We start from the raw sequence: 17,996 nt of genomic DNA on the forward strand, positions 1-17,996 counted from the left end.
CTTCATTATTTAATCATTGTGTGTTTTTGAGGGTGTGTGTGTGTGTGTGTGTGTGTGTGTGTGTGTGTGTGTGTGTGTGTGTGTGTGTGTGTGTGTGTGTGTGTGTGTGTGTGTGTGTGTGTGTGTGTGTGTGCGTGTGACTGACTGAGTGGAGTAGACTGCGGGGCATGAAGGACAATGAGAGAAATGTAATAGTGATTGATTGACTGTGTCCTAGGCCTAGTGTATGCAGAGATGGTGTGTGTGTGTGTGTGTGCGTGCGTGTTTGCACACTGTGTGTGTGTATATGTGTGTTTGTGTCTGCTAGTCTGAGTATATGCATACAGTTTAGCAGGGAGCTCACCAACACACAACAAATAAGATTAAAATGCAAAGCGCAGGCAGAGAAATAACAAGGGGCTTTTCAACATATGCTGAAAAATTTGCAAGTTGGAAGGTTGACATTAGTTTGACTTCGGAGTGCATCACTCTGCCATGATTTGATTGGTCCAACGTGGACGAGGTCGCTGTCATTTGCTGACCCGACTTTTATTGCTGAATCAATTTAATGTATTTTTTATGTAAAATAATTAGAGGGTGTGAGTGTGAGTTTATGTGAGTGTGTTTGTGTATGTGTATGTCAGTGTGAGCAAATTGTGTGTGCGTGTGTGTGATTGCTGTGGTAATGTGTGTAGAAGGCTCTTTTAATTGTCTAAGGATAGATTTAAGGCTTAATTAAGCATAATCAGACGCTAACGCTCTGTCACTGTCCCCAAGCACAGGCTCTACACACACACGCACGTACGCACACACACACAGACCACGGGGTAGACAGACTAGACTGGTGTATAGGAGCAGTCTTCCAGTACGACAGACAGATGAGGAAGCAGTCTGCTGGTAAATTGTGGTGTAATGCAGAAAGCCAGGGCCATGTTTATTAAAGAGAAATTCCACCACTTTTCAACCTCATGTGCATTATCTCCAGCATAATACTCACATATATGAAAACTGTGCTTTTCTACATGTTGTAGGAGAACATATAAAGTTAAGACGATGACATAATCAAAAGTTAAAACGTTTCAAAAATGGTGATTGTCAAACACTATGAGATTCGCGGCTAGAAACGTACTATAATCCCACCCTGTGATGTCACAGAGAAGCATTTCTTTAGGAACTTTCTTACAAACTGTGTAAAGTGTTGCATGTTCATGAACACAGAAACACAGAAAACCTCACGTACCTGCAACTCACAAAATGTTGCTTATTCACACAATCATCCACAAGCCCTAACGCTGATCAATACATATGCACACCGAGCAGTCTGATCAATACATATGCACACCGAGCAGTCTGATCAATACATATGCACACCGAGCAGTCTGATCAATACATATGCACACCGAGGTTATTACAGTTACTGAAGACTAAACCAAAAACGAATGATGAATAAACAATTTAGTAAACTGTAAATAAAATAATCAACAAACCCGTTTGAAAAGCTGAAACCAGACTGAAACTATTATCTTTGCCTCCAAAACGAACTAAAAGAAATTGTCATGAATTATGTTCTAGTTTTAGTTTTTAGATTTTTAGTTTTTAGATTTTTTGCTCAAAATGTTGGGCAAAAATTGAATGGGTTTTTCAATCAGGCTTTTTTTCTAGTTGGGGTTTTCAAGCTTCTCGATCTGGCGGGTCACATAGAGATTGACTTGAATTTCAAGGTAGACTCAGCGATAGGATGTTGCCATGAGCAGCACCTCAGATATCGCTCATGTTCCTCTGCTCAGACGTTGCTGACACATGCCAGATCTAGACACTGTTATATGTATTAGCTAATCACATCATATGCTATAGCAGTCTGGTGCCCGACCGCACAGTGGAAAACGTGCCACTCAACCATTGGTTGATGCAACGTCTGAGGAGGGAATCGCGTCAGCTGATATGTAAAATACCCATCCAGGTAAGATCTGACAGGCGACTAAGCAGAGGGAAGCGCCCATTGAGGATGATGCAGGATTTTGCTCTCACACAGTCACACAGAGTATCTGCGCATGGCCACGGGTAGATACTTCACGCTGCTACAACGTAGGTATCTATGGGCCAAAAACAGCTGGGTGCATCTTCGTCATCTCACTGAATCTACCTTTAAACCCAACATAATGTAACCTATGACCTGGCTCATTAACTTATGCACAGTGGCAAGAAGTGACCCCCCAAAAAAAAACTTTACAACACAAACAGTTGAGGTTTACATACACCATAGCCAAATACATTTCAACTCAGTTTTTCACAATTCCTGACATTTAATCCTAGTACAAAATGCCATGTCTTAGGTAAGTTGGGATCACCACTTTATTTTAAGAATGTGAAATGTCAGAATAATAGTAGAGAGAATTATTTATTTCAGCTATTATTTCTTTCATCACATTCCCAGTGGGTCAGAAGTTTACATACATTCAATTAGTATTTGGTAGTATTGCCTTTAAATTGTTTAACTTGGGTTAAATGTTTCGGGTAGCCTTCCACATCCTACCCACAATAAGTTGGGTGAATTTTGGCCCATTCCTCCTAACAGAGCTGGTGTAACTGAGTCAGATTTGTAGGCCTCCTTGCTCGCACACGCTTTTTCATTTCTGCCCACAAATTTTCTATAGGATTGAGGTCAGGACTTTGTGATGGCCACTCCAATACCTTGACTTTGTTGTCCTTAATCCATTTTGCCACAACTTTGGAAGTATGCTTGGGGTCATTGTCCATTTGGAAGACCCATTTGCGACCAAGCTTTAACTTCCTGACTGATGTCTTGAGATGTTGCTTCAATATATCCACAAAATGTACTTTCTTCATGATGCCATATACAGTCCCTCCAGCAGCAAAGCACCCCCACAACATGATGCTGCCACCCCCACAACATGATGCTGCCACCCCCACAACATGATGCTGCCACCCCCACAACATGATGCTGCCACCCCCACAACATGATGCTTCCACCCCCACAACATGATGCTGCCACCCCCGTGCTTCACGGTTGGGATGGTGTTCTTCAGCCTGCAAGCTTCCCCTTTTTTTCTCTAAACATAATGATGGTCATTATGGCCAAACAGTTCTATTTTTGTTTCATCAGACCAGAGGACATTTCTCCAAAAAGTACAATCTGTGTCCCCATGTGCAGTTGCAAACCGTAGTCTGGGTTTTTTATGGCGGTTTTGGAGCAGTGGCTTCTTCCTTGCTGAGCGGCCTTTCAGGTTATGTCAATATAGGATTATAGTTTTACTGTGGATATAGATACTTTTGTACCTGTTTCCTCCAGCATTTTCACATGGTCCTTTGCTGTTGTTCTGGGATTGATTTGCACTTTTTGCACCAAAGTACGTTTATCTCTAGGAGACAGAACGCGTCTCCTTCCTGAGCTGTATGACGGCTGTGTGGTCCCATGGTGTTTATACTTGCGCACTATTGTTTGTACAGATGAATGTGGTACCTTCAGGCGTTTGGACATTGCTCCCAAGGAAGAACCAGACTTGTGGGAGGTCTGCAATTTGTTTCTGAGGTCTTGGCTGATTTCTTCTGATTTTCCCATATTGTCAAGCAAAGAGGCACTGAGTTTGGAGGTAGGCCTTGAAATACATCCACAGGTACACCTCCAATTGAATCAAATTATGTCAATTAGCCTATCAGAAGCTTCTAAAGTCATGACATAATTTTAAAGACACAGTCAACTTAGTGTTTGTAAACTTCTGACACACTGGAATTGTGATACAGTGAATTATAAGTGAAATAATCTGTCTGTAAACAATTGTTGGAAAAATTACTTGTGTCATGCACACAGTAGATGTCCTAACTGACTTGCCAAAACTATAGTTTGTTAACAAGACATTTGTGGAGTGGTTGAAAAACAAGTTTTAAGGACTCCAATCTTAGTGTATGTACACTTCCGACTTCAACTGTAGATGTCTCCTAGCCTCCCACAGATACCTTACTTTCTGTCCCTAACACTAAAACAACCAAATAATTTAAAAAACAAAATGGTTTTATAAAACATAAACTAAATAAAAACTAGCAAATCAGATCTGAAAACTAACTGAAACTAAACTGTATTTCTAATAGAAATCTTAAAAAACGAATAGAAATAAAAACAAATATAAAAACACAAAACTTTGAGAACCTTGATGCTCACACACACACACACACACACACACACACACACACACACACACACACACACACACATACTTAAGCCAATCACATTCTGTATGTAACTCTGTATGTTTTTTAACTAGCCTGACCCTGCTAACACTGAGCATATGTTAGTCTTATTGTAATCTCTCCTTATGACAAAAACTACATGACCAGATGAAGTAAGACTGTTTATGACTGTGTAAACCATGGTGTGGTTGTTGGCGGTTTTTAGGCCTAGCAGGCTGTCAGCACTAGAGTCTTTATGATTCATGGGTTATTATGGGGCTGCTGTAGCATGCAAGACCCATAGCTCATCACCAGATTGCATTCATATACGTCTTGCCACACATAACACATACACACACACACACACATACGCACACACACACACACACATAAATAATGTATACATAAACACATATAATGAACGCACACACACACACGCACGCACGCACGCACGCACGCACGCACGCACGCACGCACGCACGCACGCACGCACGCACGCACACACACACACACACACACACACACACACAGAGAGATAAGGTATGCAGTCACACACATAATGTATAAACACACACAAATAATACATACTGTTCAAGCAGAGAAAAAAAGTATGGTGAAATATGCGTATAATATCAGATATGGAGGTGGATTTGGGAGAAATTGTTATTTTTCCTGTGATATGTCATCGATATATACTTTCTGCGTATTAACACTGTCATATCAAGAGTTAGAAGGAGGAATTAAAATGTCAGCCAAGGTGTTCTACTGTATATCAACAAGGGAATAAGTATTAGTGATCTACTGTGTTTCTTATCCTCACCATTATAAGAGTCTCCTTGGATCAACAGCGTCTTGACAACAAAGCTTTTTATCACCACTGCAACTTATTTCACAACCAGAAGTATTTCAAGATGAGCACACACTCTTTTCTTTAGGAAATGCCCCTTTCTAGTTGTCCTATTTCTTCTCCTCTAGAAGTGGTGAACAGCTACAGATTGTTGCATCTCTTGGCGTTGTGGCTTAGGAAACTAATATATTGTATGTAGGATCACTGGTTCAAGCCCTCCTTGGGCTACTCCTTAAATTTGCTGCAATAGTTTTTAAAACTAACTTGTAGTAGTTTGTAGTCTGTTTCTGCTCAAGGCAAACAAACTCACACACAAACTGTGAGGATAAGACGAGAGAGGAGAGGAGGGTCCGCTGATCTGTATTCACTGTGGGTCATTATGAACTGGCCCTGTGTGCATGAAGGCCTGTGTGTGTGTGTGTGTGTGTGTGTGTGTGTGTGTGTGTGTGTGTGTGTGTGTGTGTGTGTGTGTGTGTGTGTGTGTGTGTGTGTGTGTGTGTGTCTGTGCTTGGGTGTGCAAGCAAATATGGGCTGGCCCTGTGTGTGTGAAGGCCGTGCTCCTGCGTTGATTGAAGGTTAAAGAAAGACCTTCAGCTTGGCAAATGCTGGGACTCCATCCTAACTGATGACTGTGTGTGTGTGTGTGTGTACTGGCAACCCATCCAATCCTCACTCCTCTCAGAAGACTCTGCCACCCCTACCGACCCTGGGCTGTCCCCTCCCTGTGTGTGTGTGTGTGTGTGTGTGTGTGTGTGTGTGTGTGTGTGTGTGTGTGTGTGTGTGTGTGTGTGTGTGTGTGTGTGCTGTTCCAAACAATACACCGCATCTGCTCCATGTCCCCACTGCCAGAACACTGGGATTCCTCTCTCTCTCTCTGTCTCCCTCTCTCTCTCTCTCTCTCTCCCCCTCTCTCTCACTCTGTCTCTCTCTCTCCCTCTCTCTGTCTCACTCTCTCTCTATCCCTCTCTCTCTCTCTCTCTCTGTCTCTCTCTGTCTCACTCTCTCTCGCTCTCTCCCTCTCTCTCACTCTGTCTCTCTCTGTCTCACTCTGTCTCACTCTCTCTCTCTGTCTCCCTCTCTCTCACTCTGTCTCTCTCTGTCTCCCTCTCTCTCACTCTGTCTCTCTCTGTCTCACTCTCTCTCTCTGTCTCCCTCTCTCTCACTCTGTCTCGCTCTGTCTCACTCTCTCTATCTGTCTCCCTCTCTCTCACTCTGTCTCTCTCTGTCTCCCTCTCTCTCACTCTGTCTCTCTCTGTCTCACTCTCTCTCTCTGTCTCTCTCTCTCTCTGTCTCTCTCTCTCTCTCTCTCTCTCTCTCTCTCTCTCTCTCTCTCTCTCTCTCTCCCTGTCTCTCTGTGTCTGTCTCTGTCTGTCTCCCTATGTGTTCCAGGACAGAGTGTATTATTTTTCTACTCTTTCTTTCCCTCCGGTGGGTCTGTTCCTAGTTCTCCATCTCTCTTTCTCTGTCTCTGTCATTGACAGTTCTGTGCCTTACATACAGCTCTCGTACTTCACCTCCAGTCTATGCATTTCTATTTCCTTCTCTTTTTGTGCCAGTACCATGTGTAAAGTGTATCACCTAACCCACTGTTTTTATTCAGTATATCCCTTTCTCTATCTCTTTCCCACTCTCTTTCTGTCTGTGCCAACTCATTGTGTCTTGCCTCCACCACCCTACAGTCTCAAACACTGCTACAGTCACACCACACATAAAGGTCTATTATAACAGACATGAAAGTAATATAAAATAAAAATACAGTCATTATAATCCTTCCTTCCTTCCCTCCTTCCCTCCCTTTCTGTAGTGGCAGGTTTTCCCTACCCTAGTACAGGAGCGACGGTAGCCTATCGCGGAGCTCATTTCAGAGGAAGGGGGCGGGCCGTCTACAACACATTCCGCGCCGCGCCCCCACCCCCACCCATTCCTGCCTATGGAGCGTGAGTACACACAAATGTACACACACTCAGTGACAGGTGAACAGGGCGTGGAAAACAAAAAGCCGTCTTCTAATAGAGTGGAAAATTGCTCTTTGATTCCAGAATGGCCAAATTTGTCTATCTTTTTTTTATGTGTCATTCTGTGAAAGGGACTGCTATGACCTGCACAGTCCACTGGAGAGGCATTAGTTCCCCGCCTGATGATTTGTTGTGTATGTGTGTGTGTGTGTGTGTGTGTGTGTGTGTGTGTGTGTGTGTGTGTGTGTGTGTGTGTGTGTGTGTGTGTGTGTGTGTGTGTGTGTGTGTGTGCTTGCGCAGACTCTCCAATAGGGCTAGGGGACTGGACCATGGGCTACATCCCAAATGGCAGCCTACTCCCTATATAGAGCTCATATGGCTGAAAAGTAGTGCACTATATAGGGACTAGGGTGCCATTTGAGACACTGCCATAGTGTGCTACAGCTTACTGTCTGTCTCTCTGTTCCATCTCCAGTGTTGTTTACCAGGACGGCTTCTATGGTGCAGAAATATACGTAAGTGATTCTACTTATTTCCACTCTTTCCCTCCTTCTGTTTCTGTCTTTCTCCTCATCTCCTTCTTGTTGTGTTGATAGGGCCCTTTCTTTATCTGCCAATCCGCCTGACTGGTGAATTTAAACCCTTCTGGGCATCGAGTGATGTAAAGTACTTAAGTAAAATTACTTTAAAGTACTACTTAAGTAGTTTTTTGGGGTATCTGTACTTTACTTTAGTTTTATATTTTGGACAACTTTTACTTCACTATATTCCTAAAGAAAATAATGTACCTTTTACTCCATACATTTTCCCTGACAACCACAAGTACTTGTTACATTTTGAATGCTTAGCAGGACAAGAAAATGGTCCAAATCCCACACTTATTAAGAGAACATCCCTGGTCATCCCTTCTGCCTCTGATCTGGTGGACTCACTAAACACAAATGCTTCGTTTGTAAATGATGTCTGATTCTTTGGAGAAGTGTTTGTGTATGTTTGTCTGTGTGTATGTGTGTGTGTGTGTGTGTGTGTGTGTGTGTGTGTGTGTGTGTGTGTGTGTGTGTGTGTGTGTGTGTGTGTGTGTGTGTGTGTGTGTGTGTGTGTGTGTGTGTGTGTGTGTGTGTGTGTGCATGTAAGCTAGTGTCTGAGTTTGTTTGCTAGTATGACTGCAGTTCAACAGTATTGCAGTTGATGTTCCTGTAATTGGAACACGGGCTGTTGAATGGTCAATTAGCCTGTATGTCAGGTGTCATGTCAGCTTGTACAGGTAATATGAATGGGCCCGGGCTGTGGCTCTAAGTCATCAAATACACACACACACACACACACACACACACACACACACACACACACACACCACACACACACAAATGCACATGCTCACACACACACACACATTGTCCCCTCTCCATTGTTGAACACAGAAACAGCTCCCTCTGGCTCTGCTCCATAAGCCTCTCGCCCGCCCCACACATTAATTACACCCTCGTTAATCACCATGGCGATACACACACACACACACACATATATATACACACACACACACACACAAACATGGCCCATCCCTCTCCATTCATTCACAATAATTGCTGCACTGGCATTTTTTTTCTCCCTCTCTCTCATAAATGTATTTGCAGTATTGTAGCACTACGCTGATTGTTGTGTTAGAGGGTTTATTAATGGAAGAAAATTACACCTTATTCAGTCAATGACTGTTATTTTGTGTACATCCCTATTGGCACACAATTCCGCATGTAGTGCACTACTTTTGAGCAGGGTCCTATTGGTCCTGGTCAGCAGTAGTGCACCGCATTACATAGGGAACAAGGTGCCATTTGGCACGCAACCTCTGTGTATTATCAGTAACAGCGTGTTTTCTTCCTGTCTTCTTCACAGGGAGGTTATGCAGCATACAGATACGCCCAGCCAGCAGCCACGGCTGCAACCGCATACAGTGACAGGTAACACACACACACTGCCCCACTAACCTCAAACCTCCAGCCACTTACCCTCCAGAGGGCCAAGCCTCCGGTCTCAGTCTACCCAGGCACGGAGCTCTACTCCCTGGGTTGTGGGCCGTGGTGGGGTGGGTGTTGTTAGTGATTCACCCGGACCCTTGTGTTGTCAGATTCAGCCACTGACCCTCCAGGGCGATCCTGCCGCCAGTCTCAGTCAAACCAGGCTCGGAGCTCTCCTCCATGGGTTGGGAGGGTTGTGTGAGGGCGTTTGGGAGAACTAGTCTAGGGGAGATTGAGCGTGTCAGGCCTGATAAAGGACGGTGACATCGGGAGCCTGTAGGCCACAGATAATGTTAGATTTATCAGACAACGCAGGGGAATTATTAACAGAGGAGCAGAGCAGGTGAAGGGCTGGCTGTATCTCTCTCTCTGCTAGAGTTATTTCATTCTCTCCTTCTAATCGCCCTCTCTTTTTTCTCTCTTGCTCTGTCAATCATTTATTTCTCTATTTTTCTCCCTCTGACTGATCTCTTTTTTGCTGCCTGTATGTTTTTCTGTGTCATCTTCTCATCTCTCTTTCTGTTCTCTCTCTTCTTATTTTCTTTCTCTTCTTTTTTAAGCTCTTGTGATTTAAAGTGAGTCAGTCAGTTCACTGAGGGGTGGAGTGTTATTTATTGTTGGCTAAGAGGGCTTAGAGGCAGTGGATCAGTGTGGAACTGAGAGAATTGTTGCCTCTGCTTCCCCAGGGAGCTCTTTCACACAAACACATAGCCATGTCCTGTCTGCTTAAGTCTCCACAGCCAATCAGCTGCTATGTTCTTGAGTGGTGCATGTCAACAGAAAGGACATGACAGCTGGCATAGTGGTAACCTCTTTACTACGCTCTAAAATGCTGGGTTAAAAACAACCCAATTTGGGTTCTTTAGTAACTCAGCGCTGGGTAAATATAGGTTATTTTGAACCCGCCCACTGGGTTGCGTGAATAACCCAACAAATTGGGTTGTTGGGAGTACCCAAGCATGGATAGACTTAACCATCAGTTGGGTATTTTTTGCTCTCATGCTGGGTTGAACTCTGGGTATTTTTTAAAAATGTAATCCTTAGCTTATTAGGGGTGTGGCTTTCAACTAGATCTAATTGGCCACCCGTAAGAGTAAATGTAATTCCTGTTCATTATCTTAAGTTTACATACTGCAAATGTTTCTGTAATATTATAATTTATTACAAATTATAGCTCTCTTTATTACAAATGATAATGAGGTAAACCACCTTATTGTGTCCAAACAATAGGATTTACATAGGTGTTAAGGGAACTCGGGTTCCCGAGTGGCACAGCGGTACAGACCCGGGTTCGATCCTGGGCTGTATCACAACCTGCCATGATCAGGAGTCCCTTCAGGCGGCACACAATTGGCCAAGTGTTGTCCGAGTTAGGGGAGGGTTTGGCGGGGGGGGGGGGGCTTTACAAGTAGGCAGTCACTGTAAATAAGAATTTGTTCTTAACTGACTTGCCTAGTTAAATAAATCAAATACACTTCTGTAAGCCTCATTGAATTTAAAGAAATGTCAATGTTCAACCTTAACATGTGGAAAATATACAACAGAACAGATGAACAAGAATGACATTTACTCTAACAGGTGGTCAAAAATAATCTGAATGCCACGCCCCTACTAAACTACAACTCCAGTCTTCTGATCTGACCCGCTGGATCATATGTCAATAACCCAGCACCAATAACCCAGCACCAATAACCCAGCACCAATAACCCAGCATCAATAACCCAGCACCAATAACCCAGCACCAATAAACATCAATAACCCAGCACCAATAACCCAGCACCAATAAGCACCAATAAGCAGCACCAGTATCAATAACCCAGCACCAATAACCCAGCACCAATAACCCAGCATCAATAACCCAGCACCAATAACCCAGCATCAATAACCCAGCATCAATAACCCAGCACCAATAACCCAGCATCAATAACCCAGCATCAATAACCCAGCACCAATAACCCAGCATCAATAACCCAGCACCAATAACCCAGCACCAATAACCCAGCATCAATAACCCAGCACCAATAACCCAGCATCAATAACCCAGCACCCAGCACCAATAACCCAGCATCAATAACCCAGCACCAATAACCCACCATCAATAACCCAGCACCAATAACCCAGCATCAATAACCCAGCACCAATAACCCAGCACCAATAACCCAGCATCAATAACCCAGCACCAATAACCCACACCAATAACCCAGCATCAATAACCCAGCACCAATAACCCAGCATCAATAACCCAGCACCAATAACCCAGCACCAATAACCCAGTAGTTTTTAAAGGAAACAACCCAACTAAGTGACCCAATGCCTGCAACCCAGCAGTTGGGTCAACCAAACAACCAACGTTTTTTTAGAGTGTAGTAACAGGGCGTGGATTCCTTTTCATCTATTTCCACCCCTCCTTCTTCATCCATCCGTCTATTCCTCCCATTCATCTACCTCTCCTTTCTTTCATCTCTTCTCTGCACTTCTTTGCAACGATGTCATGCTCCAACATTTCATTTTCCCACCATGCCATCATTACCTCCCTGCACCTCTGCTCCATCCCTCCTATCTGCCATCCCTCTTTTCTCCTCTTCTCTCTGATAGGCCAACCCCTACAGGGCCTTATCTTTGCCCTCCAGACCTCCACTGGCATCTCTCGTTTTTGGAGGAGAGCAAACAAACAAGGGACTAGAGAGAGGGATGTAGAGGAGAGGAATAAATAAAGTGGTTGACGCGGCCCGGCTTGTCCCGTCTCAGAGAGAGACAGAGGGATAGAGGGATGAAAGGAGGGAGGGAGGGAGGTAGGGATGGTGGGATTAGTTCCGAGCTAGTGCTGGTGAATAGACAGGGAATAAGCCTTCAGAGACAGGAGCTGAGAACAGCAAAAGGGCAGGGATGACCCTAGACCAGACGGTCTATTTCTCTCTCTTTTTTTTCTTTCTAGTCACTCTCTCTTGCTTCCATTTTCTTTCTATCAACCTCACTCTATCTCTTCCTCTCTATTGGACCCTGTATTTGTCTATTTCTCTGCCAATATCCCCCTCTTTCTGCTATCTTTCTGCTTCATATACTCTGTCCTCTTGTCTCGGGTCAAATTTTTCTACATCTATCACCCTTTTTTACTTTTCATCTCCCTCTATCCCTCTTTCTTCCTCATACATAACTCCTTTTCTCTGTCTCCTCCCTCTGTCTATCTAACTGGTTTTACATTCATTACTACCCTCTATCCCTCCTCCCATCCCTCCCTCCCTCCCTCCCTCCCTCCCTCCCTCCCTCCCTCCTTCCTTCCTTCCTTCCTTCCTTCCTACCTTCCTTCCTTCCTTCCTTCCTCCCTCCCTCCCTCCCTCCCTTCCTCCCTAACTCCCTCCCTCCCTCCCTCCCATCTCTCCACCCCTCCCTCCTCTATCCCTCCTCCCATCCCTCCCTTCCTCCCTCCCTTCACCCCTCCCTCCACTCCTCCCTCCCTCCCTCCCTCCACCCATCCTTCTTTCCCTCCTCCCCTCCCTCCCTCCCTCCCTCCCTCCACCCATCCCTCCCTCCACCCATCCCTCCCTCCCTCCATCAGAAGATAAAACACTCCCTCCTCTTTCTCATAAATTGAAACGGGTAAAACAAATCATTGCAATCACACACTCTCACCTTTACGACGTACATTTATAGCGAGACATCGATTGCATTTCCATCCCATAGGGCTGTCTGTAACGTGACTGAGAGGGGAAATGATTATAGATCTAGTCTCCGGACCCCAGTTAAAATCGACGACCCAGAGCGTTAGTGTCTCATTGTGGACCGGTTTGACACTACTTATCTGTTATCAAAACTCTTAAGGGACGTTATTCAATCAAACCGGAAGTGCAGATGATTCCTATTTGAGGTTAGGTCCGTTAGGAGAAACAATTCCCAATACTGAATTTGAATGAATATCTGATTTTGTCTAACACGATAAATGTTATGTAATTGATAAAAATGAATCCTGAACACACTTAAGCTAAGACACGTTGTAAGACAAGGGTGTGGTCTCTCTCTCTCCTCTCTCCTCTCTCCCATACAGTTACGGGAGAGTCTATGCAACAGCAGACCCATATCACCACACGATTGGTCCTGCGGCCACGTACAGTGTGGGTACTATGGTGAGTCCTCTGTCCTCTTCTGCTACTTTGACCACTGCTTACTAGAACGTATTCATATTTAACACTAAGGCGTCATCCAGAATGGCACCCTATTCCATATTGGCCCTGATCAAAAGTAGTGCACTCTATAGAGGATAGGGTGCCATTTGAGATGCAGACTAGTAGTCCGAACGCTATAGAAAGTGTTTGGGCTCTTTTAAAGATACATGATATAACTACAATGTATGATAAATGTAATATATTCATTATGTACAGATTCATATAAATGAAAATAGAATGGACACTTGTGAGGAGAATTGAATTGTGATTTTTCAATGTGAGATTTAAAGCTGACTTGTTGCCACTTCAGTAAATGAACCAGACACATTGTTGTCTTATTCTCTAACCCCTTTCAATTTTAATTGGCCTGAATCTCTTTGCTTGAAATTGAAATGAGACCTGTACATCCTCCACTATCAGTGGAGTCTCCCAAATTTCCACAGGAAGAAATAGTCAATTGGTTAATGTTTGTTTTTAGCTAGCTTTTGCAGCTAACATCAAAGATGAAAAAATATCTTGCAGATAGAAAAAGAGAGCCCCCCCCCCCGAAAAAAGAGAAAATAAAATAAAAACAATTTGTTTTCATTCCCGGGTGTGGATAAGGACTTCCTCCAAAAATGAACGACCATTAAGTGCATGCAGTGGCGTGCCATGAGAGATTCAAGGAAGAAAGAAGAAATATATAAAGAGAGAAGAAAAATGACACCCAGTTCCCCTTAGCTCTGTTGGAGAAGCTGATTGGATGAGAGGTCTTGCCTTAGACAGATGTGCAGGGTGTTGTGTGCAGACACGCGCGTGATGCCGGAAGCGCAACCCCCCCACCCCTCCGTTCCTTCCCCCTTCTCCCTTACTGAGCGACCCCCCCCGCCCCCCCTCGTGCAGCTGCTAGCTAAAAGCTTTCATTAATTATTCGACTCATTTTTTTCCTATTCATTTACTTAATTAAAACTGTGGCCTGTGTTTTTTTATTCCCTTATTCCTTTTCTTCTCTTTTTTCTCAAAATGTTCCTCCCTATTTCCTAACTATACGTACACTGCAGATGTTTTACCACCATCACGCCCAAACAAACCAAACTGTTATCTATACACCACCACAGTAAAAACCACAGAATGTTAGGAGAAAGATGGATAGGCTGAATGGGAATAGAAGGGTGGGGTACAGTATCAATCTGGGCCAAATACTAAGGCGGAACAACAAGTGACAAGATGGCTAAATGCCATCTTGTAGAATCACTGAACAAGAACAAACATTTACTAAAAGAGAGAGCGAGACTGAGAAGGAGAGAAATATTTAATCATATCTAATGATGTTTGATGAGTAGTTCCTGGGTTAAGAGTCTTGTTAATGAGGTCCAGGGAGGTTAGAGCAGAGCTAGCTGCTTCCCTCTGCAGTTGGGCTGGAGAAGATATGAGAGGAGAAGATAGGAGAGGCAGATAATCATCGATGTCACTTTTAATGAGGGGCTCTGGGCAGCGGGACAGATTTAGGCAACCATGTCTGTACTAGGATACTTGTATAACCTGCTTGGGGGCAGAGAGAGGGGTAGAGGGGTAGAGGAGGGTAGGCAAGGAGGCAGGGGGGCAGAGAGAGGGGTAGCGGCAGAGGAGCGGGAGAGGGGTAGAGGAGGGTAGGCAAGGAGGCAGGGGGGCAGAGAGAGGGGCAGGGGCAGAGGAGCGGGAGAGGGGTAGAGGAGGGTATGCAAGGAGGCAGGGGGGCAGAGAGAGGGGCGGGGACAGAGAGAGGGGCAGGGGCAGAGAGAGGGAGGGAGGCAGAGTGAGGGGTGCATGTTGTGTATAAATCGTGATCTGGACATGAAAGAGAATTAGCTACTGTATATCTGATTCAATGACCTATTTAGAATTTGTAGTTTTGATTGAAGTTTCTAGTTTTGATTGAAGAGTCAAACTTTAGAGAATTTAGTCACTGCTTAGTAAGAATCTTACGACCAATCACTTTTCAACTCCTTCCATTCCTTTCTCACAAACATAACGCCACATTCATACGCACGCACGCACGCAAACACATTAACGTCTCCAGGACTCATCTCCTCTCAATTTCCAACAACACTCCAACCTTTGCAACAAAATAAAAAAAGTAAAAAGGGAAGAAAGTTTTGAGGGGGAAAAGGAAACAGAAGCCAATATAATATTCTATAAACCAAGCTTCCTATACTGAATACTGATTGGAGCTTTTTTCATCTTTGATGTTGCAGGCTAGCCTATACAGAGGAGGTTGCAGTCGCTTCACTCCCTACTAGAGAGAGAGAGAGGGACAAACGCCTCCCTCCTTCTGCCCCCCAGCAAAACAAACTAACAAACAAACAAAAACAACTATCAAACTCAACTCATACTTCCTATTGGAAAACAAAAACAACTATCAAACTCAACTCATACTTCCTATTGGAAAACAAAAACAACTATCAAACTCAACTCATACTTCCTAGTGGAAAACTAAAACAACTATCAAACTCAACTCATACTTCCTAGTGGAAAACAAAAACAACTATCAAACTCAACTCATACTTCCTAGTGGAAAACTAAAACAACTATCAAACTCAACTCATACTTCCTAGTGGAAAACAAAAACAACTATCAAACTCAACTCGTACTTCCTATTGGAAAACAAAAACAACTATCAAACTCAACTCATACTTCCTATTAGAAAACAAAAACAACTATCAAACTCAACTCATACTTCCTAGTGGGAAACAAAAACAACTATCAAACTCAACTCATACTTCCTATTGGAAAACAAAAACAACTATCAAACTCAACTCATACTTCCTATTGGAAAACAAAAACAACTATCAAACTCAACTCATACTTCCTAGTGGGAAACAAAAACAACTATCAAACTCAACTCATACTTCCTAGTGGAAAACTAAAACAACTATCAAACTCAACTCATACTTCCTATTGGAAAACAAAAACTAGAACAAAACACTTCCAGCTCCAAAAAACATATGAACCCCTTATCAAGAATCTCTCAAATTGATGTCTCATTTTAAGAGTTTTATTTGACTATATGCATTGTCTTTCATCGCTGTATTGTAAATTATGCTATTTTGAATTTCATGTATTTGGGTTGAGATTGATGGTTTATTGAATGTAAGAAAGCACACAGTGAGAGAGAGAGAAATTGGAGATGAGGGAATACATGTAGGTTTCTCACTTTTCTCTCTCTTCAATAAATGTTAAAATATTGCCATTAATTGAACTCTTTCTCATTGACAATAGTATTTCATGGTTCGGTTTGCTGCCTCTGTATAATGTGAGTCATACAGAGGGAATTCACCAACAAACAGAGAAATGCTGCCTCTGTATAATGTGAGTCATACAGAGGGAATTCACCAACAAACAGAGAAATGCTGCCTCTGTATTTTCCTCTGTTTAAGTGTGTGCTCTCAAACTCAGCTCCTGTGGGATGTGTCTGTGATTGCGGGTTTTAATTCCAACCCATTTTCTGTACCCTTATTGTTTCAATTAGTCATTTTCCCAATATACATTAAGCCCGCTAATGGTCAGCAATTCCAGTTTAAGCAACAAATTTCAAACTGGGTTTTATTAAGTAAGTAAATGGTACAGCCGGCCAATTTCATTCCCTTAAGGGTATTGGCTGGACCCAAAGCCTACAGAACAGACCCATAATAACAAGCCTTTAGTTTGTAGACCTGAGACTTCTTAGGCTAATGAGAGAAACAGAAACTCACTCAGCTGGGTGGTTGTCTCTAGCTCAGTTGATAGATTATGGTGCTTGCAACCTCAGGATAGTGGGTTTGATTCCTGTGACCACCCATGTGTAAAGAAATGTATGCACTCATGACTGTAAGTTGCTTTGGATAAAAGCATCTGTTAAATGGCTTGTATTATATATCAAGAGGTGCATGAGCTGCAACAAAATGGCTGACAGGAAGTAGTATTGTAGAACTCTGCGCAGGAGGAAGTGATGTATGGTAGTGGAGTGGAGGAGAGCCAGAGACAGAAGAGAAAGCAAGACACTCAACTTGCTAATTTCTTCTGATAGGGGCAGGGCCACTCTGGCCTACTTATTGCCCCCACCCACGGAGGCGGTGCCCCAGAGCGAGACATCACACTGGCAAAAAAATGTTGGTCGAGCAGATCAGACAGGGCAGCTGGGGTGAGTGGGGAGGGGACACTAAGTAGACCTGAGCCAGCTGTACCCGCTCTCGCTTGAGCATGCCAGATATTATGGAGGAAAGCATGCTCACGGGAGAGAGGGGATGCCCACTTAAACAGACAGGAACCTTGACAAAAAAAATTCAATGGTTAACGGCCTGAGTAAACTATCTTATTTAACCACCATCTTTGGGAGAGCTATGGCAGCCAATGCTGTGTGGCCTGGGCAGCAGCAGCATTGTGTCAGAGAGAGCATTGATTGTGGCGCTGAGCCAGAGGCAGAAAGTATCCCATCTCCACAGAATGGCTTTAAAGGTACAGCACTCTAACTTTGCTTGCACCTTGAGGAAGCAAAGGCAAATTGCAACACATTGTTTCCACACACACATGGAAATTGAGCGTAAAATGTTTTGCAACCAGCAATCAGAACGATTTATATATGTTTGACCCTTGCCCCAATCTGCCATTGTTGGTTGTGCTCGAGAAGGAGATGACCACGTGATGGAAGAGAGGCTTCCCAGCAGAAGCCAGACCGTCTTTTGTTGTCAAATAGAAAGGCTGCATTTTCAATGCAATTTGTATGCACCAAAAATATTTTTTTAGGTGGAATCTTTTTTGTTTTTTCCACTATTACTGCAGATATATTATGGACATTTTCGGAAATTACAATGCAAAAAAATGACATCATGTTCTGTTAAAGCGGAACACAGCGTTTCTT

General features: G+C 43.5%; 1 pseudogene; it reads left to right on the plus strand.

The window, feature by feature from the left end:
• The window catches only part of LOC115117986 (RNA binding protein fox-1 homolog 3-like), a 215,468-nt pseudogene that overhangs the window by 179,907 nt on the left and 17,565 nt on the right, over positions 1 to 17,996 (plus strand).

The sequence above is a fragment of the Oncorhynchus nerka genome, linkage group LG28 (genome assembly GCF_034236695.1).
Source record: "Oncorhynchus nerka isolate Pitt River linkage group LG28, Oner_Uvic_2.0, whole genome shotgun sequence".
NCBI lineage: Eukaryota > Metazoa > Chordata > Actinopteri > Salmoniformes > Salmonidae > Oncorhynchus > Oncorhynchus nerka.